General features: G+C 43.5%; 1 protein-coding gene across 1 annotated transcript in view; it reads left to right on the top strand.

The window, feature by feature from the left end:
- The window catches only part of LOC110529508 (transcription regulator protein BACH2), a 112,040-nt gene that overhangs the window by 45,600 nt on the left and 42,727 nt on the right, over positions 1 to 23,713 (top strand). The gene's annotated exons all lie outside the window — the stretch shown is intronic.

Here is a 23,713-nt window from a genome sequence, read left to right as displayed (position 1 = left end):
TGAGGCTACTGTAGACCTTCATTGGAAAACAGTGTGTTTTAATCAATTATTTGGTTACATTAATATATTTAGTATAGTTTTATCTAAAAAGGATATATTTTTTAAATATTTCACTATTAAAAAAAAATGATGTTCACTGAGGAGGATGGTCCTCCCATTCCTCCTCTGAGGAGCCCCTACTGTTCAATGCATACACTACATGACCAAAAGACACCTGGTCGTCGAACATCTTATTCCAAAATCATGGGCATTAATGTTGGTCCCACCTTTGCTGCTATAACAGCCTCCACTCTTCTGGGAAGGCTTTCCACTAGATGTTGGAATGTTGCTGCGGGGACTGAACATTCATCCACAAGAACATTAGTGAGGTCGGGCACTGATGTTGGGCGATTAGGCCTGGCTCACAGTCGGTGTCCCAATTAATCCGAAAGGTGTTCGATGGGGTTGAGGACAGAGCTCTGTGCAGGCCAGTCAAGTTCTTCCACATCAATCTCGACAAACCATTTCTGTATGGACCTCGCATTGTGCTTGTGGACATTGTCATGCGAAAACAGGAAAGGGCCCTCCCCAAACTGTTGCCACAAAGTTGGAAGCACATAATCATCTAGAAAGTCATTGTATGCTGTAGCATTAAGATTTCCCTTCACTGAAACTAAGGGGCCTAGTCTGAACCATGAAAAACATCCCCAGACCATTATTCCTCCTCCACCAAACGTTACAGTTGGCACTATGCATTGGGGTAGGTAGCTTTCTCCTGGCATCCGCCAAACCCAGATTCGTCCGTCAGACGGCCAGATGGTGAAGCGTGATTCATCACTCCAGAGAATGCATTTCCACTCCTCCAGAGTCCAATGGCGGCGAGCTTTACACCACTCCAGCTGACACTTGGCATTGCGCATGGTGATCTTAGGCTTGTGTACAGCTGCTCGGCCATGGATACCCATTTCATAAAGCTCCCGACGAACAGTTATTGTGCTGACGTTGCTTCCAGAGGCAGTTTGGAACTTAGGACAGACGATTATTACATTCTTTAGCACTCGGCGGGCTCATTCTGTGAACTTCTGTACCACTTTTTGGCTGAGCCGTTGTTGAACGTAGACATTTCCACTTCACAATAACAGCACTTATAGTTGACAAACTGACTTGTTGGGTAGGTGGAATCATATTGACAGTGCCACGTTGAAAGTCACTGAGCTCTTCAGTAAGGCCATGTGCTCGATTTTATACACCTGTCAGCAACCGGTGTGGCTGAAATATCAGAATCCACTAATTTGAATGGGTGTCCACATACTTTTGTATATATACTATAGTGTAGACATTACAAACACATATATATCTATATATATTTACATACAGTACCGGTCAAAAGTTTGGACACACCCATTCATTCAAGGGTTTTTCTTTATTTTTACTATTTTATACATTGTAGAATAATATTCAAGACATCAAAACTATAAAATAACACATATGGAATCAGGTAGTAACCAAAAAAGTGTTAAACAAATCAAAATATATTTTGTATTTGATATTCTTCAAAGTAGCCACCCATTTGCCTTGATGACAGCTTTGCACACTCTTGGCATTCTCTCCAACAGCTTCACCTGGAATGCTTTTCCAACAATCTTGAAGGAGTTCCCACATATGCTGAGCACTTGGTTGGCTGCTTTTCCTTCACTCTGCAGTCCAACTCATCCCAAACCATCTCAATTGGGTTGAGGTCAGGTGATTGTGGAGGCCAGGTCATCTGATGCAGCACTCCATCACTCTCCTTCTTGGTCAAATAGCCCTTACACAGCCTGGAGGTGTGTTGGGTCATGGTCCTGTTGAAAAACAAATGATAGTCCTACTAAGCGCAAACCAGATGAGATGGCGTATCGCTGTAGAATGCTGTGGTAGCCATGCTGGTTAAGTGTGCCTTGAATTCTAAATAAATCACCAACTGTGTCACCAGCACAGCACCCCCACACCATCACACTTCCTCCTCCATGCTTCACGGTGGGAACCACACATGCAGAGATCATCCTTTCACCTACTCACAAAGACACAGAGGTTGGAACCAAAAATCTCAAGTTTGGACTCATCAGATCAAAGGACAGATTTCCACCGGTCTAATGTCTATTGCTCGTGTTTCTTGGCCCAAGCAAGTCTCTTCTTATTATTGGTGTCCTTTAGTAGTGGTTTCTTTGAAGCAATTTGACCATGAAGGCCTGATTTATGTAGTCTCCTCTGAACGGTTGATGTTGAGATGTGTCTGGGTCTTCCTTTCCTGTGGCGGTCCTCATGAGCGCCAGTTTCATCACAGCACTTGATGGTTTTTGCGACTGCACTTGAAAATACTTTTAAAGTTCTTGAAATGTTCTGCATTGACTGACCTTCAAGTCTTAAAGTAATGATGGACTGTTGATTCTCCTTGCTTATTTGAGCTGTTCTTGCCATAATATTGAGTTGGTCTTTTAATAAATATTGCTATCTTCAGTATACCTTGTCACAACATAACTGATTGGCTCAAATGCGTTAAGAAGGAAAGAAATTCCACAAATGACCTTTTAACAAGACAAACCTGTTAATTGAAATGCATTCCAGGTTCCAACTACCTATTCCAACTACCTCATGAAGCTGGTTGAGGGAATGCCAAGAGTGTGCAAAGCTGTCATCAAGGCAAAGGGTGGCTACTTTGAAGAAACTCAAATATAAAACATGTTTGGATTTGTTTCAACACTTTTTTGGTTACTGCATGATTCCTTATGTGTTATTTCATAGTTTTGATGTCTTCATTATTATTCTACAATGTAGAAAATACACATATATATATGCACTGTGACTATAAATAGTTTAAGAAGCAGTGATGGTGGGATGGAGAAGTGTTTCCAAGGGTGTGTTTCTCTATGTCTCAGAGGAGCAGCTGTCTGGAGAAGCCATTAGAGTGGACCCTTCATAGTCACGCCCTCCTAGAGCAGGGGAGACCCGATCTATTTGGCCAAGCTTTGATGTGATGCACGTTCTCTAACCTTCTCAATGCAGCACGTACCACTTAACTTAATACACTTTTCTTTCATCTGCCAAGCCAATTAATTTGTAGCGTGGAATAAAATATTGAAGAGAAAAAAGCTCATTTTGAGACTTTGTGATGGCGGTGTGTTGCCATATGATATATTTGAAGCATGTTTACTATGATGCGTAGTTGTTATGGAAAGCTGTTCGTATGACTGATTGTGTCATGAGATCATTGCATATGCTGTAATATTTCATTCTTAATACATCGAATAATAACAGAAAGAAAAAGGAGCAATTTCTTGCCATTTTCTACTATAACGGATTCAACATGATGAAAGAGAACTAGCCCCTGAGATTCTGTCATGGCATTCTGAGAATGTACTATTAGACCAGTGGAAAGTTCTCTGACTCATTTCTGCCTTCCTCATTGAAATAATGACTCAGGGGGTGAGCGCAAAAAAACGCTTTAGACATCAGAGCATACTTGCCGTGTGTGTGTGTGTGGGGGGGTACACATGTTTGTGTGTGTGTGTGTGTGTGTGTGTCTGCCTGCCTGCGTGTTAAAATGTGGAAGTGAAAGTGAGTGTGTGTGTTTATGTATCTGCTTATATGTAAATGTGTGTGTGACTCACCACACCTCCACCCCTCATTACTCCCTCTCTCTCCCCATCTCACCTCACCTCCACCCCTCATTACTCTCTCTCTCCCCACCTCACCAAACCTCCACCCCCATTACTCCCTCTCTCTCCTCTCCTCACCTCACCTCCATCCCTCATTACTCCCTCTCTCTCCCCATCTCACCTCACCTCCACCCCCCATTACTCCCCCTCTCCCCACCTTACCTCCACAGCAATGGGAAAAAGTTATTATATTCTCTCAGCACATCGGCAAGATAGGAAAGGAATGGGATGAGCATTACTGAAGGAATCATAATGGAATGCTACAGTACATTTCCCCCATGCATTTCTCAATTACACACTAGTCATCTAGGCTAACAGCACTCAGGTACTGTTCTGTTCTGAGTCTGCCTCCTTCAGCAGGACCAGGGGAGCTGGCTGGTTTACTTCAGCCAGCCATTCCCTCAGATGACCTTCACTCTGCAGAGAAAGCAGTGATAAATCCCGCCATGACTCACTGCTGGCTAACGCCTTGACAGGTGGAGTCTGGGCTTGGTTTTTTATGAGCTCTCCCAGTAAAAAGCAAGTCTTTTGGTGTGGAGGAGTAAGGTCATGGAGAGGGAGAGACTATTTTGCTCCCCAAATAGCACTGTATACATCGGCTCTGGTTGAAAGTGGTGTACTAAATAGGGAATAGGGTACCATGTGGGACATAACCACAGACTCACCCTTTGACATGATAACTCCTCTATTATGTTCCATCTGATACCAGTCGTGTCCAGGCATGTCGTTCATCAACACTGCCTCATTGTCATGAGTAGTTCACAGTGTGCTTTTTCCCAAACCTCAGTCATCTACAGCAGTGTTTCTTAACTCCAGTCCTCCAGTACCCCCAACAATACACATTTTTGTTGTAGCCCCAGACAAACTCACCTGATTAAACTTGTCAACCTATCATCACGCCCTCAATGAGTTGAAACAGAATTTGTCTGGGATTCCACACAAAAATGTGTGGAGTTGGGTCGTCACTAGTTACCACAAGCACAAAGTCATAAACCCTGCCTATTTCTACAATTGGTCTTCTTAAGATGTGATTTTCAACCTAACCATAACCTTAACCACAATGCTAACCTTATGCCTGTCACGTCTGCTGCCGCTCTTCCCCCCTGGTGCTTGAGGGCGCCAGTCTGCCCTGCATCACGTACTCCTGCCATCTATTACGCACACCTGCCTTCCCTCGTCACGCGCATCAGCAAATTTGGACTCACCTGGACTTACTCATCATCTGTTTATTACCTCCCCCATATTTGTCAGTGCCCTTGCTCTGTTCCCCGCTGCTGCATTCATTGTTTTTTGTCTGTATTATTAGTTTGCTGATGCTGTTCCTGTCTCGTTCTTTATTAAATGTTTGACTCCCCGTACCTGCTTCGTCTCTCCAGCGTCAATTCATGTGACAATGCCTAACCCTAATCTTAAAATAAGACCAAAAAGACTATTTGTTTTCATGAATTTTTACAATATAGCAATTTTTGACTATGTGGCTGTGGAAACTACTGGAAAGTCTGGAGTTGGGAACCCCTGGTCTAAATCATTGTGTGTTACTGAAAAAGTACATTTGACAAACAATTTCAAAGTCAGACTCAGTATTGGGTTGCAGAGAGTTCATGCAGAGCGTTCATATACTCACTTTGGCACACGTTTACAATGAGAGACTAATACATACATGTAGGATTTACTTCTGTTGCTTTAGCCTGGTCTCAATGAAGACCCTCACAGTACTGCACTGTATGCACAGACCTCACACTAAATGAGATTGATAGGCAAGGCCGGGCCAGACACATGTGTATGCTGCAAGTCATGTAGCATGTTATTGAGCACATAGGCCTAGACTGCAGGACTGGCCAATGCCTGGCTGGGCATTTTGCCTTTCGAGGATATTGAAAATGTGTCTATGGGATGGCTGTTCCATATGGATGGAACTGGGGAGAGCATAGGGGGATCAAAGAGAAGCATAGGTTTTGTGCCCTGAATGCACCCTATGCCCTAATTTTGATTAATTTTGACCCGGTTTAGGTCAAAAATAACACACTAGATAGGGAATAGGGTGCAATTTTAGACACAGCTATAGCCTCCCCTCAGTGAGTCAGAGGTCTTCCCTGTAGTTTTCTATGGCCAGGCTCGACGATCCTTGCACTCACCTGGATATGGACATTACTTAATCTGCTCTGCTCTCTCTCCCTCTCTCTCTCTCTCTCTCTCTCTCTCTCCCTCCCTCCCTCTCACTCTCTCCCCCTCCCTCCCTCCCTCCCCCTCCCTCCCTCCCGCCCTCTCTCTCTCTCTCTCTCTCTCTCTCTCTCTCTCTCTCTCTCCCTCTCTCTCTCTCTCTCTCTCTCTCTCTCCCTCTCCCTCTCCCCCAGCCCTCCCTCTCCCTCCCCCCCTTCTCTCTCTCTCCCTCTCCCCCAGCCCTCCCTCTCCCTCCCTCCCTCTCCCTCTCTCTCTCCCTGCATCTCTCCCTCTCTCCCTCTCCCTCTCCCCCAGCCCTCCTTCCCTCCCTCCCTCTCCCTCTCCCTCTCCCTCTCCCTCTCCCTCCCTCCCTCTCCCTCCCTCCCTCCCTCCCTCCCTCGCTCCCTCCCTCTCTCTCTCTCTCCCTCTCCCCCAGCCCTCACAGGACATGGTAAAGCTGCCTGCTGGGTTTTCCACCAGACACAGGCTGGAATGTGACCCATTCATCAAATAGAGAGCAAATAAATCACATAGCTACTATCGCTACATCAAAGAGAGCAGGCCCTTATCAGGGTGTGGCGTGTTGAGTTTAGATAGACTGCAGAGTCCAGATCCAAGGCAAATCAGATCTGATGGTCCTATTGTCTGGGAGTGTGCCAGGCAGGCTCAAGGGGACAGTGGTAGAGAGTTAGTGTGTTTGTTGGGAGGGAAACGTCTGCTGCTGTGGTACAGATCCAGTTTCAGCACTACTGCATATTTGTTTGTGTTTTTACTACTACTTGTCGTTCCTGGTTGTGCGTGTGTACTGTAGCTTCCTCCCCTGTGAGAATTACGCTGTGAGACAGTTTCTTATTGGATTAGGCTGACTCCTTAGCAGGCGGGCAGGCTACAGCTCTAAAGGGCATTTTTGTCCATGGTGGGCTGGTCTGTGTTTCTTTCTACTCATATTAAAGAGAATCTTTGGTACTTTTGAATACTTTTTAGCCAGTAGTTCTGAAAGTAACACTCACGAGCCAAAAGTGTTCCCTGAAAATAGCTTACTACATCACATTTGCATTACGTCATTTGCTCTCTCTCTCTCTTTCGCTCTTAAAAAATAATTTTTTAGTCGCCAAAGTAGCGGAGCATCTCTTTAAGAACCGTAATAGGGAGGCTAGAGGCTGAGGCTGAGGCCAGTCGGTCAGTCCCAGAGGCCTAGTTTCATGGTGTGAGAAGAATGGATTAGACCAGTTTGTTTCTATTAAAAGCCTATGGAAGAGGGAGCTAGCGATGTCTGACTGTGTGTGGTCCTTTTGATCAGACACTTCAATACAGAGACAGCAGATTAGCAGCAGGCTGTGTACTGTACTGTATGTGTAAGAACCCTATCCCTAGTCTCCACACACCACAGGAGGTTGGTGGCACCTTAATTGGGGAGGACGGGCTCGTGGTAATGGCTGGAGCGGAATCAGTGGAATGGTATCAACTACCTCAAACACGTAGTTTCCCTGTGTTTGATTCCATTCCATTTGCTCTGTTCCAGACATTATTATGAGCCGTCCTCCCCTCTGCAGCCTCCACTGCCACACATTGATGATTCGTCATACCAATAGTTGTCCCAGAAATGTTTTAATGTTAGATAATGTGCCAGCCACCTGGTATCTAAATAACCTGAAAATGTGGTACAGAACACAGATTTCACAGTCTCTACCATTTTAAACCTGGGGTTTTTTAAGTAATGAGAGATCAGGCAAAAAAAACCTGGTGGGTACACTTTGACAGTCTCGGCCATTATAAATCCATTGACAGATTAGACTGCTAAATAAGGGGGGACTTAGTGTGCAGCCTAAACCATAAACAAACAAACTGTAGTTTCTCCTCTGCCCTGTCTGCCTGCGTTTTAGGGAGTCATTTGTGGTTCGCTAGAGGTTGACTTCAGTCAGAAAGTGGCGGCGCGCCGCGGGACGAAAAAAGGACCGTTTATGTGTGAGTTAGAACAGTGACTTTCTCGTAGGCAGAGGGGCTGAGGCCAGGCAGGCATGTCCAGTCTGTGCGTGGGTGCTCTGGCTAGCCCACAGACTAGAGCTAAAACGCTTAGGTTCATGCTCAGTCAGACACAGCGCATCAATCATTACCTTCCAAGAGCTGTGCTCCCAGGTTGTCACTGGAAAAGTAAATGTCTCTCCTGTCAGCAGACCTCCTCCTGGTCCAACGTGTCATTTCAGCCAGCCTCTGGCCCTCATCTGCAAATAGCAACAGCCTGCGTGCGCTTTTTCTCCCCGAGATCCCTGTATCCAGAAGGAACACTGCATGACCTCCTACATCAGTCAATGTTGTATTTTCTCTGCTCTTGACTTCAAACGTGAGTTGAAAAGGAGAGAGTGATGTTTGGGAAACACAGCAGTCAGGTGTCAGGGCCAGAGTAAGACTCCAGCAAGACATCGACATATGTGAGGGGGGATTTCACTTTGAGGCCCAGTCTGTTGTCGTATCTTTTTAATTGAAGAATCCAAAGGGATGGATGGCCATGGAAGGCTGCCCTATAAAACACCCCTGTGGCCCTCTGACTTTCATTCTGACTGACTGACTGCTGGGGAAAATGCTGATTTTTAAGCTGTGATAAACTTTAGCACAGTAGGTTTTTCTTCACACCCACTGTCTATCGCCTTGTTTTCATCACACATGAAATAAATCATTTGAATGTGAGTTACATTAATTCCCCTACACTTGGAATGTCCTCCTCATTCACCTCTTTGTGTCGACCTACAACAGGAAATGTGTGGCCAGAAAAAGCACCTATAAAAAATAGAAGTTGGATAGCTTTAGTTGCATGAGGTTGTCATTATACCTCAGATTCAAATCAACATAGAAAACACTCCAGGCCATGATTCTGCAGCTTTTTCTGCATGATTCTGCAACTTTTTGGCATGAAAATCAGACATTTTATTTCGATATTTGTGGGCTGGATGAACCTCTTGAGATGGGACATCTTGTTTTCAAGGGTGTCTTGAGAAAAATAGTTACATTACAAACAGAATCAATATGAAAAAGGAAAAACAACATAGCCTGTAGATACGGATCCTTTTGGTAGAAACTCTATTGCACTCATTTCAACCAACCATTTTCAACCAGCCTCTTCTGCAATAGATATAGTTCTACAATGGTACAATCTATAATGGTTGGCCCTCACAAGACCTTGGCTGCACTCACGTAGCTCTCCACCACTCCCTCCCGCCTTGGTCTGGTCTGGAGGACTTGTTAAGATTCAGTGTTTTAATCAAGCAGAAATCAATAGCTCCAGAGATATATATTGATCTCTCAGGCCCAAGAGTGTAAGATTGGCCAGTGGCCCTGTAAACATTTGGCCAGTAGCCCTGTAAACCGTTGATCATGCAAACAGTACCTTGGTGGTATTATACATTTTGTATTGTGGATATGTAGTGATGTAATAATGTTATGAGATGTACTGTTTTTTCTTTTGTTTTATATGTAATGTAAGTGCCTTCATGTGTTTGGACTCCAGGAAGAGAAGCTGCTGCCTTGAGGATCCCTAATAAATACAAATACCAATAATTAAAGAAGGTAACATATGTCTGGATTAAGGTGAAGTTAGGATTTTAGCACCATTGATACTAGATAGCATTGGTCACATAGCAGCAATATTTGTCCATAATAAGTAACAACAACATGTGGTGGAGGAGACAAAACCACCTACCAAAAAAATACTTCAACCAGTACTTATCTCAAAGAGCAATGGTGAGTATTGCTCACATACAACATGTGCATTGCTCACATACATAACATAACATCCACCTCTGGCAGTGATTGAAATGGCATTATTGTAATCACGCTGATCATCACCACAGATACAGTCAGTGTTTCCTCCCTCAGAATATTTCCAGTGTGTCTCAAGACTCTCACGTACAACAAGAGTGCATATGCTAATCAGTGGATTTCTCTTCTCAGTTTGAGTCACCTACAGAGTTGTCTTAACCCACACTAACCACAGTATGTGTCACATCTGTGCTTACTTCAACCATAACCTTTCAGTTCGTGCCCTCTCAATGTATTTCAGACACACATGGGCTGTCTTACGTACACCTCCTATCTCCTTCTCTGACTGATCACGGTTGGGTTGCTCCAACTTGACTGTTCTGTGTCAGCCCCTCATTGACCTTATCATGACTGTCTAAGGCAGTGGTTCCCAACCTTTTTCGGTTGCTGTACCACCAGCTGAATGTTGCTCTGCCCGAAGTACCCCTGAAGTACCCTCTCATGTGCATTTTACCAGTAGACCTATGGTCTCATAAGTCACGTACCCCCAGAGGTCCAAGTACCCCTGATTGGGAGCCACTGGTCTAAGGTATGGGGATTCCATAGGAAGTGGTGTTACTAGTCAAGTCACCACTGTAGGAGGCCAAATCACGAAGATGTTGCATATGAAATAATACATCACTTGACTTGTGTGTACGATGAGTGGTGAGTGGTATAATTTATTATTAGAGGATTTGTTCATGATCTGTATGGCATTAATTTCACAACATTTAATCTAACCTACTATTCTGCTTGTCTTAGTGTGCACATGCAGACTCATTATCCCCAGTCACATACATTCACATGTGTTGCAGCCTCACCTCAGCTCCCAGATTAGCTCTCTTACACTCCTGTCAGTGTTTCTGCCAGCAGGTCATCTGACCTGGTATGGGCACTGGCAGACAGTCACTCTGTGTCTGTGTAATGTGAGCAAGGTCCCCTCAGCTTGGCCAGGACCAGGGACACTTCATGTGTTGGTATGTGTGAACGTACTGCAACCCCCTCACCATAGCCAGCCACAGTACAAGTCATGAACTGACAGCAGCGTGTGCAGGCAGACAGTGTATCCCTAGACAACCTTAGTGACACACTGCATGACATCCATTTATGTGACCTGTCCAATTACCTTATAGCATAGTAGAAGGAGTGAGGCTATGAGTGAGACAGTTATATGGAAACTCTAGACAGATTATCCAGTCCAGTCTGCTGTAGTTGTCTATGGTGGATCTGTCATTCTTTATCATTCAATTGGCATTAGTATATTAGTATAACCATGTTTCCTTTATTCATCTTCTTGTCAATTTGATTTTAAGGAACACATTTTGCAGCTGTTGAGTTTAAAGAGGAAATACTGCAGGGTGTCAATGTAAAAAAAAAAAAAAAGGAATAGCTGACCCTCCCATTCACATTTCAAAACTGAAACTGTGGTTCAAAAGCAATAACTAAAGTCTTCATTGATGAATCTATATATAAAAAAATGATGAATGAGTGATAGCCTTCACATTTTGGAGAATGGACAATCCATACAGTATGGCTCTCTTACTTCCTAGTGTATAATCTTGCTTCTTGTAAGAACTGGGGTTAATGGGGCATAACATGACAACTGTAAATAACCATAGAAACAGGAAGGATTGTCATGTGAATTTTTTTCACCATGGTGGAGCTTTTGTCTGTGTCTCAAATTTTACCCTATTCCCTATATAATGTATAACATAGGGCTCTGGTCAAAAGTAGTGCACTACATGGGGAATAGGGTGCCATTTGAGATGCAATCTTTGTCTGGAGCTCTGATTTCTCAGAGAAACGTATTATTTATTTATGCTCAACGTAGATGAATTACAATCAATGAATGAAGCCTTTCATCTCTGCCTTATGGTTTAGCTTGGTATTGTCTCTTTCTGATCTCTGCTGGGGATCTTGAACATGTCTGTGCTTTATAGTTCACACATCCATGCACACGCTACAACTGAGAGAGAGCACTTGTATCTATTCTTACAACGCTAGATAGCTAGATATCACACCTTCAAGGGTGCTGTGGTGTGTGTGAAAAGCTGCTTTTTCACTTCTATATCAACGGATGAATGCCCTCCAACGCACTCACACATACATGTTCACACCACACACACTGAACGACACCCTCAGCCTTTGAAGGCTTCTCGTGGGTGGTTCTGTGTGTCACCTCCTTCCTGTGAGAAGAGTTTCCATTTGCAGGTTGTTGTTGTTTGTTTTTTTTCCATTAGTAGGTGAAGTTTTATTTAATTGCCAAATATCTCATCAACATTTTCATATTATAATTTTTTTTGTCTCTGGTGGATTTTTTTGGTGTTTTGTGTAAATCCCTCCACCGGGCTCCTCTCCAACACTACCCATAACCCCCCCACCCACCCACCCATCTTCCAGCCAGACAGACCCTTCCATTGGGTCCCTTTCATTAATAATTCAGGGAATAATCCCACCTCGGACACACTCCTCCCAGCAGCCCCATGGTCTGCCAATCACCAGGCTTAATTAGCACATGCGCCCAGCCGCCCATTCACCAATCACCACACAGCTCTGGCTCTAGTGGCAACGCTCAAATTCCTTGTGGTAACCAGATTCATCTGAAATACCCCCAACTACTGTATCTCCCTTTTGGCAGTTTTTTTCAGACCAAGCTGATGTGATGGTGTGGGTGGTTTGCTTGTTTCAGACAATGTGATGCAATGGTGTGGGTGTTTTGCTTGTTTCAGGCAATGTGATGTGATGGTGAGGGTGTTTTGCTTATTTCAGACCAAGCTGATGTGATGGTGTGGGTGTTTTGCTTGTTTCAGGTCATGTGATGTGATGGTGTGGGTGTTTTGCTTGTTTCAGGCCAAGCTGATGTGATGGTATGGGTGTTTTGCTTGTTCGTGTAATGTGATGTGATGGTGAGGGTGTTTTGCTTGTTTCAGGTAATGTGATGTGATGGTGAGGGTGTTTTGCTTGTTTCAGGTAATGTGATGTGATGGTGAGGGTGTTTTGCTTGTTTCAGACCAAGCTGATGTGATGGTGTGGGTGTTTTGCTTGTTACAGGCAATGTGATGTGATGGTGAGGGTTTTTTGCTTGTTTCAGGTCAAGCTGATGTGATGGTATGGATGTTTGCATGTTTCAGGCCAAGCTGATGTGATGGTGAGGGTGTTTTGCTTGTTTCAGACCAAGTTTATGTGATGGTGAGGGTGTTTTGCTTGTTTCAGGCCAAGCTGATGTGATGGTGAGGGTGTTTTGCTTGTTTCAGGCAATGTGATGTGATAGTGAGGGTGTTTTGCTTATTCATGTAATGTGACATGATGGTGTGGGTGTTTTGCTTGTTTCAGACCAAGCTGATGTGATGGTGAGGGTGTTTTGCTTGTTCATGTGATGTGATGTGATGGTGAGGGTGTTTTGCTTGTTGCAGACCAAGCTGATGTGATGGTGAGGGTGTTTTGCTTGTTTCAGGTAATGTGATGTGTTGGTGAGGGTGTTTTGCTTGTTTCAGGTCAAGCTGATGTGATGGTATGGATGTTTGCATGTTTCAGGCCAAGCTGATGTGATGGTGAGGGTGTTTTGCTTGTTTCAGACCAAGTTGATGTGATGGTGTGGGTGTTTTGCCTGTTTCAGGCCAAGCTGATGTGATGGTGAGGGTGTTTTGCTTGTTTCAGGTAATGTGATGTGTTGGTGAGGGTGTTTTGCTTGTTTCAGGTCAAGCTGATGTGATGGTATGGATGTTTGCATGTTTCAGGCCAAGCTGATGTGATGGTGAGGGTGTTTTGCTTGTTTCAGACCAAGTTGATGTGATGGTGTGGGTGTTTTGCCTGTTTCAGGCCAAGCTGATGTGATGTTGAGGTTGTTTTGCTTGTTCATGTGATGTGATGGTGAGGGTGTTTTGCTTGTTTCAGGCCAAGCTGATGTGATGGGGAGGGTGTTTTGCTTGTTTCAGGTGAAGTTGATGTGATGGTGTGGGTGTTTTGCTTGTTTCAGGCAATGTGATGGTGAGGGTGTTTTGCTTGTTTCAGACCAAGCTGATGTGATGGTGTGGGTGTTTTGCTTGTTTCAGGCAATGTGATGTGAGGGTGTTTTGCTTGTTTCAGATCAAGCTGATGTGATGGTATGGGTGTTTTGCTTGTTCGTGTAATGTGATGTGATGGTGAGGGTGTTTTGCTTGTTTCAGGTAATGTGATGTGATGGTGAGGGTGTTTTGCTTGTTTCAGACCAAGCTGATGTGATGGTGTGGGTGTTTTGCTTGTTGCAGGCAATGTGATGTGATGGTGAGGGTGTTTTGCTTGTTTCAGGTCAAGCTGATGTGATGGTATGGATGTTTGCATGTTTCAGGCCAAGCTGATGTGATGGTGAGGGTGTTTTGCTTGTTTCAGACCAAGTTGATGTGATGGTGAGGGTGTTTTGCTTGTTTCAGGCCAAGCTGATGTGATGGTGAGGGTGTTTTGCTTGTTCATGTAATGTGATGTGATGGTGAGGGTGTTTTGCCTGTTTCAGGCCAAGCTGATGTGATGTTGAGGTTGTTTTGCTTGTTCATGTGATGTGATGGTGAGGGTGTTTTGCTTGTTTCAGGTGAAGTTGATGTGATGGTGTGGGTGTTTTGCTTGTTTCAGGCAATGTGATGGTGAGGGTGTTTTGCTTGTTTCAGACCAAGCTGATGTGATGGTGTGGGTGTTTTGCTTGTTTCAGGCAATGTGATGTGACGGTGTTTTGCTTGTTTCAGATCAAGCTGATGTGATGGTGTGGGTGTTTGCATGTTTCAGGCCAAGCCGATGTGATGGTGAGGGTGTTTTGCTTGTTTCAGACCAAGCTGATGTGATGGTGAGGGTGTTTTGCTTGTACATGTAATGTGATGTGATAGTGAGGGTGTTTTGCTTGTTTCAGGTAATGTGATGTGATGGTGAGGGTGTTTTGCTTGTTTCAGGCCAAGCTGATGTGATGGTGTGGGTGTTTGCTTGTTTCAGGCAATGTGATGTGATGGTGTGGGTGTTTTGCTTGTTTCAGGCCAGGCTGGTGTGATGGTGTGGGTGTTTTGCTTGTTTCAGGTGAAGTTGATGTGATGGCGAGGGTGTTTTTGCTTGTTTCAGGCCAAGCTGATGTGATGGTGTGGGTGTTTTGCTTGTTTCAGGCAATGTGATGGTGAGGGTGTTTTGCTTGTTTCAGACCAAGCTGATGTGATGGTGTGGGTGTTTTGCTTGTTTCAGGCAATGTGATGTGAGGGTGTTTTGCTTGTTTCAGATCAAGCTGATGTGATGGTGTGGGTGTTTTGCTTGTTTCAGGCCAAGCTGATGTGATGGTATGGGTGTTTTGCTTGTTCGTGTAATGTGATGTGATGGTGAGGGTGTTTTGCTTGTTTCAGGTAATGTGATGTGATGGTGAGGGTGTTTTGCTTGTTTCAGACCAAGCTGATGTGATGGTGTGGGTGTTTTGCTTGTTTCAGATCAAGCTGATGTGATGGTGAGGGTGTTTTGCTTGTTTCAGGCCAAGCTGATGTGATGGTATGGGTGTTTTGCTTGTTCGTGTAATGTGATGTGATGGTGAGGGTGTTTTGCTTGTTTCAGGTAATGTGATGTGATGGTGAGGGTGTTTTGCTTGTTTCAGACCAAGCTGATGTGATGGTGTGGGTGTTTTGCTTGTTTCAGGCAATGCGATGTGATGGTGAGGGTGTTTTGCTTGTTCATGTAATGTGATGGTGAGTGGTGTTTTTCTTGTTTCAGGTAATGTGATGTGATGGTGTGGGTGTTTTGCTTATTTCAGGCCAAGCTGATGTGATGGTGTGGGTGTTTTGCTTGTTTCAGATCAAGCTGATGTGATGGTGAGGGTGTTTTGCTTGTTTCAGACAATGTGATGTGATGGGGAGGGTGTTTTGCTTGTTTCAGGTAATGTGATGTGATGGTGTGGGTGTTTTGCTTGTTTCAGACCAAGCTGATGTGATGGTGAGGGTGTTTTGCTTGTTTCAGGCAATGTGATGTGATAGTGAGGGTGTTTTGCTTATTCATGTAATGTGACGTGATGGTGTGGGTGTTTTGCTTGTTTCAGACCAAGCTGATGTGATGGTGAGGGTGTTTTGCTTGTTCATGTGATGTGATGTGATGGTGAGGGTGTTTTGCTTGTTGCAGACCAAGCTGATGTGATGGTGAGGGTGTTTTGCTTGTTTCAGGTAATGTGATGTGATGGTGAGGGTGTTTTGCTTGTTTCAGGCCAAGCTGATGTGATGGTGAGGGTGTTTTGCTTGTTTCAGGCAATGTGATGTGAAGAAGTGGGTGTTTTGCTCACGTCAGAGTTTTTCTGTGGTTGATTTGGCCCAGGTGCCTGTGGTTGTTGAGCTTCTGCAGAAAGGGTTCTGTAATGATTGAACTGATCTCAGGAGGAGGAAGGGCTTTTAAACATCGATACAAGGGAGACGTGAGAGGAATTTGCTTGAGGTGCAGAAGTTAAGGTTAGTAGTTTGTGATACTCTCCGAGATTAGACACACAAAAGAATGTACTCTGCACTTATTACATTTTTACCATGTAAATAACATCAAGTTGCTAGGTAAAATTCCAGTATCTGGATGTAGGGGATTACCGTATTCTTCTTGAAGACAGCCGTTGCCTCATCTACCATCAAAATATATTTTTTGTTTTAAATTTCCAGCTCAGAAATAAGCAGTTAATAATAATAATAATAATGTATTACATTTCTATAGCGCTTTTCATGACATTCTCAAAGCTCTTAGGTCTCTACTCTGTTTCTCTAGACTCTATAGTGTGATCACAGTGTCAATTTGATAGTTGACACAGAATATGATGTGTGTGATATGATATGAACATTATTTACATTTGTGTCCATGCGGACCAGATAGCCCAGGTCCACAGGTAACTCAGTGTTTCTGTCACGTCACAAGTATGTTACCATATAAGACAGTGTTATGACTCATCCTACTTTCTGACCTACAATGTGGGAAGTCATGATTCATGCAAGCTGCTGCTTAAGCAGAAAGAGGCCTAAAATACTGTGGTATGCCGTCACACACACACTCACACACACACATGGTGATACACACACAAACACATCATACACACACACACCCACACACTCACATATGCACAGATGTACTCAGTACTCAGCAACAGATAGCGAGACAATAAAGTTACCCGAGTGAGAAGGAGAGTTACAGAATGACTGGCCCAGTTGAGAAATCCATCTGAGGTAATACGAGCACGTTTGTCTATATTGTGTTTCCAGGCATGAGCTACATAAGGTGCATTTCTGTCAGGAAGTGGTTTTCTGTGTTGTTATTTGTTGGCAAGCCACATAGTTGTCTCAGCACTGTCGTAAAGTAGATTCTGCGATTAAAGCAATTTAAAGCTGAGTGATCGATTCAACCTCATTACATCTTGGTCTAAATGAGAGACTGCTTCAAAACATCTTGTTAGTTGTTACTGCTTGCGTTGACACACTCATTTGACTAAAGCCCTGTGCGATGGAATTAATGAGCTCTGATTTGATTCTCCATCATCATTAGAATGAATTTGATACTCTCAAGGAGAGTCATTTTTCTCTGTAGGTAACACCATTAATTATAATCCACATAATAATTTACATTTCCTGTTGCTGCACGATTATTTTCCTGCTGTAGCAAACTGGCTCAAATTAAGATCCTACATCTGCATACAGTACGATGTATGCTTCATTTCAATCAGCAGTTAGTGATGACTGATGAGTGAGGTCTCTGTGATGTGGAGCATATGGAATAACTACTCTGCTAGATACATGTGTAAGGAGCACAACAGCCTGCATGACCAGCCTCATGTTTCACAGCAATATGTCAGCATTTTAACCTACTTTAATCTGGCTAACCGTTGCCATTGATAATTTAAACAGACTATACTATTGTACTTTTCACTAATTGTTTTCTCTTAGATGGTGAATCCCTATGGTGTTCTTAGTATTGATTCACATGCTGAAGGTTATAGCCCTCTGCCTGCCTCTATAAGACATGAACTACCTTAGTTGTTAACAAGTTGAATTGTACAGATCTCTTAATGGTGTTACTAAACAAGTCCCCCAGTGCTACGGCAGTGTGCAAAATCAGATGAGATCTCCTCCTCTCTCTCCTCCTTCCCTCTCTCTTCTTTCTTCCCTCCTTCCCAACCACAAGAAACAGAGCGGATCCCATTCCTCTTTGGTCAGCAGGCAAGAGCTCGAGCGTTGGCTCTGCAATAGTGATGGGCATTCCGAGTCTTTTCAGTGAGCTGGCTTATTTGGCTTCAAAATTACCTAAAGCTGCAATATGAAACTTTTTGGGCGAACCGACCAAATTCACGTAGAAATGTAAGTTAAAGATCTGTCATTCTCATTGAAAGCAGGTCTAAGAAATGGTAGATGTGTTCAATGTTGGCTATTTCTATGCTTCCCTCTCAAGTTTAATTTTTGCATCTTTTACTTTCGGTTTTGTACACCAGCTTCAAACAGCTGAAAATACAATATTTTGGTTATGGAAAATGTATTTCACACCTGTTTAGATGGTACAATGATTTTCTTCAGTATAGTTGCTTGTTTTGTCACATAAACTGAAATTAGACAAACTATTACAATTTTAGCAACATTGCATAATGCATCTTTAAAAATCATCCTAGAACCATGGAAAAATTGCAAATCTCCAATGTAAAGCCCAAAAGGTAGGCTACCATTGTCAGATCGTGAAATGCTCATTTACAGTTGAAGTCGGAAGGACCTTGTGAAGATGCTGGAGGAAACAGGTACAAAAGTATCTATATACACAGTAAAAAAACGAGTCCTGAAAGACTGCGAAGCAAGGAAGAAGCCACTGCTCCAAAACCGCCATAAAAAAGACAGACTACGGTTTGCAACTGCACATGGGGGCAAAGATCATACTTTTTGGAGAAATGTCCTCTGGTCTGATGAAACAAAAATAGAACTGTTTAGCCATAATGTCCATCGTTATGATTGGAGGAAAAAGGGGGAGGCTTGCAAGCCGAAGAACACCATCCCAACCGTGAAGCACGGGGATGGCAGCATCATGTTGTGGGGGTGCTTTGCTGCAGGAGGGACTGGTGCACTTCACAAAATAGATGGCATCATGAGAAGGAAAATTATGTGGATATATTGAAGCAACCTCTCAAGACATCAGTCAGGAAGATAAAGCTTAGAGAGTAACACTGTGTACCTGTCACGCCCTAACCTTAGAGAGCCTTTTTATGTCTCATTTTGGTTTGGTCAGGGTGTGATTTGGGGTGGGTATTCTATGTTCTTTAGTTCTATTATTTGTATTTCTATATTTTGGCCGGGTAGGGTTCTCAATCAGGGACAGCTGTCTATCGTTGTCTCTGATTGAGAACCATACTTAGGTAGCCCTTTTTCTCACCTGTCTTTGTGGGAAGTTAACTTTGTTTGTGGCACATAGCCCTTTATCTTCACAGTTGTTTTGGTTTGTTTATTGTTTTTGTCGGCATCATATAAATAAAGAAATATGTACGCCCACCACGCTGCACCTTGGTCCTCTTCTTTCAACGGCCGTGACAGTATCACACCTGCCCTAACCAGGTCTGAGTAACACTGTAGGCCACACCTGTCCTAACCAGGTCTGAGTTATACTGTGTACCACACCTACCATAACCAGGTCTGAGTTACACTGTAGGCCACACCTGTCCTAACCAGGTCTGAGTTACACTGTGTACCACGCCTACCATAACCAGGTCTGAGTTACACTGTAGGCCACACCTGTCCTAACCAGGTCTGAGTTACACTGTGTACCACACCTACCATAACCAGGTCTGAGTTACACTGTAGGCCACACCTGTCCTAACCAGGTCTGAGTAACACTGTAGGTCACACCTACCATAACCAGGTCTGAGTAACACTGTAGGTCACACCTACCATAACCAGGTCTGAGTTACACTGTAGGCCACACCTGTCCTAACCAGGTCTGAGTAACACTGTAGGTCACACCTACCATAACCAGGTCTGAGTAACACTGTAGGTCACACCTACCATAGCCAGGTCTGAGTAACACTGTAGGCCACACCTACCATAACCAGGTCTGAGTAACACTATAGGCCACACCTACCATAGCCAGGTCTGAATAACACTGTAGGCCACACCTACCATAACCAGGTCTGAGTAACACTGTAGGTCACACCTACCATAGCCAGGTCTGAGTAACACTATAGGCCACACCTACCATAGCCAGGTCTGAGTAACACTGTAGGCCACACCTACCATAACCAGGTCTGAGTAACACTGTAGGTCACACCTACCATAGCCAGGTCTGAGTAACACTGTAGGCCACACCTACCATAACCAGGTCTGAGTAACACTATAGGCCACACCTACCATAGCCAGGTCTGAATAACACTGTGTACCACACCTACCATAACCAGGTCTGAGTAACACTGTGTACCACACCTGCCTTAAACAGCAAAACAGGATCTACTCGTTTCAGGCTCTCATCCATTGAAAAGCAACGTTACATTTTCATGTGTGAACATGGCACACTCCCGGCATCTAACTGAATCCCTTACATTAATATTTAAAGTGCTGGCAGCGTACTGGTCGAAATATAATAATTTGCTGTTTTTGCTCTTGCTTGGGATCGAGGCGTAGTGACATAATATTGATCTCTATCCGGGTGAAAAGGCTCTGGGTACATTTGTTGATTGAGTTGGGCTTTAATGAACACCGGCATAGCCTGACTTGTCTCTGTGTCTGTCTGACACCTCTGCAACCCTCTCTGTGGCCTGAGGAGACCCAGAGTTAAATACAGCTATGTATTGTCTTCTCATAGCCACCCCTTCTTTATCAGTGGTGGTCGATTCCATTTAAGATGAGGGAGGACGCTCATTTTTCTTATGAGCATTTCCTTATTTTTATTTCAGCATATTGGATGACTGCCCTTTATATTCCATTCTCCCAGTTCAATGGACCAGCGATATGTTTAGGCTACTACATGATACTTTAATTTTCCCTATACCCATCATGAGGTTTGCTACAACCTAGTCTATGAATTAATGTATACAACGTCGGTGCACACAGGTCGAGAGCAAAATTTGAGGTGACAGACACATACACATAGACAGTGACACATTCAATACAGCTTTGCACACTCTTGCCTGCATCTAACTGATCTAGGTGTAATCATCAGTCCAGCAGTTGCAAACATGATTTTCTATTGGACAAATTCAGGTATGTTTATCCCTGTTTCGTTCTGTTTGCTTCCGTTTAAGAAACGTTTTTCAACGGAATCGGCAGAATGAATACACCCCTGATCACGCGTAAACACAGTTCACTTTCATAGCAGCCACATTGTATTCCTTCTAAAATCTATGCGCTCCTCCTTTCACCTTTTCCCTTTGCTTGTGGACTTCAATGCACAACACATCAGCTGTCTGCGACCAGGTGAAAAAACCTTTCCAAGCCAAACCATATCATAACCGCTAACCGCTACACATAGCCTACATTGTTGTCATCATATTAGATAAAGTAACATCATAGTCAACATAGCTAACAGAACTAACGTGTTAATAAACCCACTCAAATCATGCAGTACAGTGTACAGTCAGTAAGCAGTTTAGCAGTTTTACAGGCATGTTCCGGTGGCAATAGATTAGTCAAACTAAAAGCTTACCTTGACTTGGAAGAGTTTCAGTGTTGGATAGTCATACTGTAGCCAGCTAGCTAACATAGCATATTTTTGAGCCAGTTGTTTGAGTAGGCTAAAGTAGATAGCTGCATTTGCTAGCTAAGTAAGTGAAACTGGAAAAAAATGATGAGATATAGTTATCTCCCTCTCTCTTGCTTCTCCTTAATTTTTCAAGAACATTCATTTGTTCAAAACAGTTCAACTATTGTCTTTCTCTCTCTTTGAGTCAACTACTCACCACATTGTATGCACTGCAGTGCTAGCTAGCTGTAGATTTCAGTACTAGATTCATTGGTCCTCTGATTGTGTAGAAAACATGTCAGTTCATGCTGCAAGAGCTCTGACAGGTTGGAGTACATCCTCCAGAAGTTGTCATAATTACTGTTTAAGTCTTTGGAAGGGGGTGAGAACCATGAACCTCCTAGGTTTTGTATTGAAGCCAATGTACCAAGAGGAGGACAGAAGCTAGCTGTCCTCCATCTACACCTTGGTGCTAGCCTACAGAGTGCTGTTGAGGCTACTGTAGACCTTCATTGGAAAACTGTGTTTTAATCAATTATTTGGTTACATTAATATATTTAGCATAGTTTTATCTAAAAAGGATATTTTTTTTAAATGTTTCACTATTAAAAAAAATGATATTCACTGAGGAGGATGGTCCTCCCATTCCTCCTCTGAGGAGCCCCCACTGTTCAATACATACACTACATGACCAAAAGACACCTGGTCGTCGAACATCTTATTCCAAAATCATGGGCATTAATGTTGGTCCCACCTTTGCTGCTATAACAGCCTCCACTCTTCTGGGAAGGCTTTCCACTAGATGTTGGAATGTTGCTGCGGGGACTTGCTTCCGTTCAGCCACAAGAACATTAGTGAGGTCGGGCACTGATGTTGGGCGATTAGGCCTGGCTCGCAGTCGGTGCTCCAATTAATCCGAAAGGTGTTCGATGGGGTTGAGGTCAGGGCTCTGTGCAGGCCAGTCAAGTTCTACCACAACGATCTCAACATGTTGTGATCTCTATTACTTAATGCATCATAGATTCAGTGTAAACTCTCTTGTGTAAATTATCCTACAATTTAATTCCACAAGTAAAAAATTATATTAATATTGCCGACTATCAATGACACCTATGTGCTCACTTAAACTACTGTCTGTTATTTAATATCTAATCAAATGTATTTATAAAGCCCTTTTTACATCAGCAGATGTCATTACTGTGCTTATACAGAAACATTGCCTAAAAACCCAAATAGCAAGCAGATGAATACCAATATACCTTTGTATTATTGATTTCTATATATTAGGGAAACACATCTGTACAGATGCTGTCACCAACTTAACAGCTCTCTGCCCAGCCCTCTCAGGTGTCTGTCAGTCTGCGCCTCTCAGTGATTTGGTTTCATTAATCTACTACAATTAACTTACCTAAAGCCCCACACCAAAACCCTTAACAGGCTGAGGAAATAATGACCTTGATGGCCAAGAGAACACGGACTACATGGATTACTACGTCGTCCTTTTCATTCCAATACATGACTTGAAACAGTTGAACAATTACACACGGAGCCCTCCAGGTGGTTGAATAAGCAGAATTATCTAATGTCCTGTGGGAGGGAGAGATCTGCATGAAGAGAAGCATGCAGGAGCCTGAGACCATTGAGATGAGGATGGGAATAGTCATCTGGGTTGACTTTCATGTTGAAGTGAGTGGAGGGCTCTGCTCCCTCATTTTAGAGAAAGTACAAAGATGAATATAGGCATTTATAGGAACATACAGCAGGCAAAGGGGCCCACACATGTTTGTCTTTCCGTCTGTTTGTCTGTCAGTCATAGGATGGGCGATGTTTATGGTATATTGGCAGGGGTTATCTATTTCCCCCAGGCAGACATTTTTTCAATTAGTAGTTTTATCACCTTTAAAGCCAGGTTTGACATTGACTGCCTTAGCTGCCTGTTTGACATTACCTCCCCAAGCACATTTGTTATCGCTAGCTACTTAATTTGGTAATTTACAATTAAAGTCATGCTCATCCTCGGAGTAGTTACAGACATCTGGCATCAGGCCTCCTGTCCTACTGGTACACACTACACAGTAACGCAATGTTCTCTCCCATTACTCGTAGTCTTGCTAGTATTCAATACATACTGCTCAGGTGACTTGGTGTGCGTCCCAAATGGCGCCCTGGTCAAAAGTGGTCAAAAGTAGTGTACTATTAAGGGAATAGGGTGCCATTTGGGACACAATCCTAATAGTATTACAGCAGCAGACATGGCTTGTTTACTTCCAGCAAATGCCATCCTAGAGAGAGAGAGAGAGTGATTCAGATTTTCTGATTAGAAACTATGTTAGAATTAAAGTCATACACATCCTCAGAGTAGTTACAGACATCTGGCATCAGAACAGTCTCTAATTTTCCATTGTGCTGTCTGTTAAGATACCTCACAT

This window comes from Oncorhynchus mykiss, chromosome 8 (genome assembly GCF_013265735.2).
Source record: "Oncorhynchus mykiss isolate Arlee chromosome 8, USDA_OmykA_1.1, whole genome shotgun sequence".
Taxonomy (NCBI): domain Eukaryota; kingdom Metazoa; phylum Chordata; class Actinopteri; order Salmoniformes; family Salmonidae; genus Oncorhynchus; species Oncorhynchus mykiss.
This window is presented reverse-complemented; position numbering and strand designations above follow the sequence as displayed.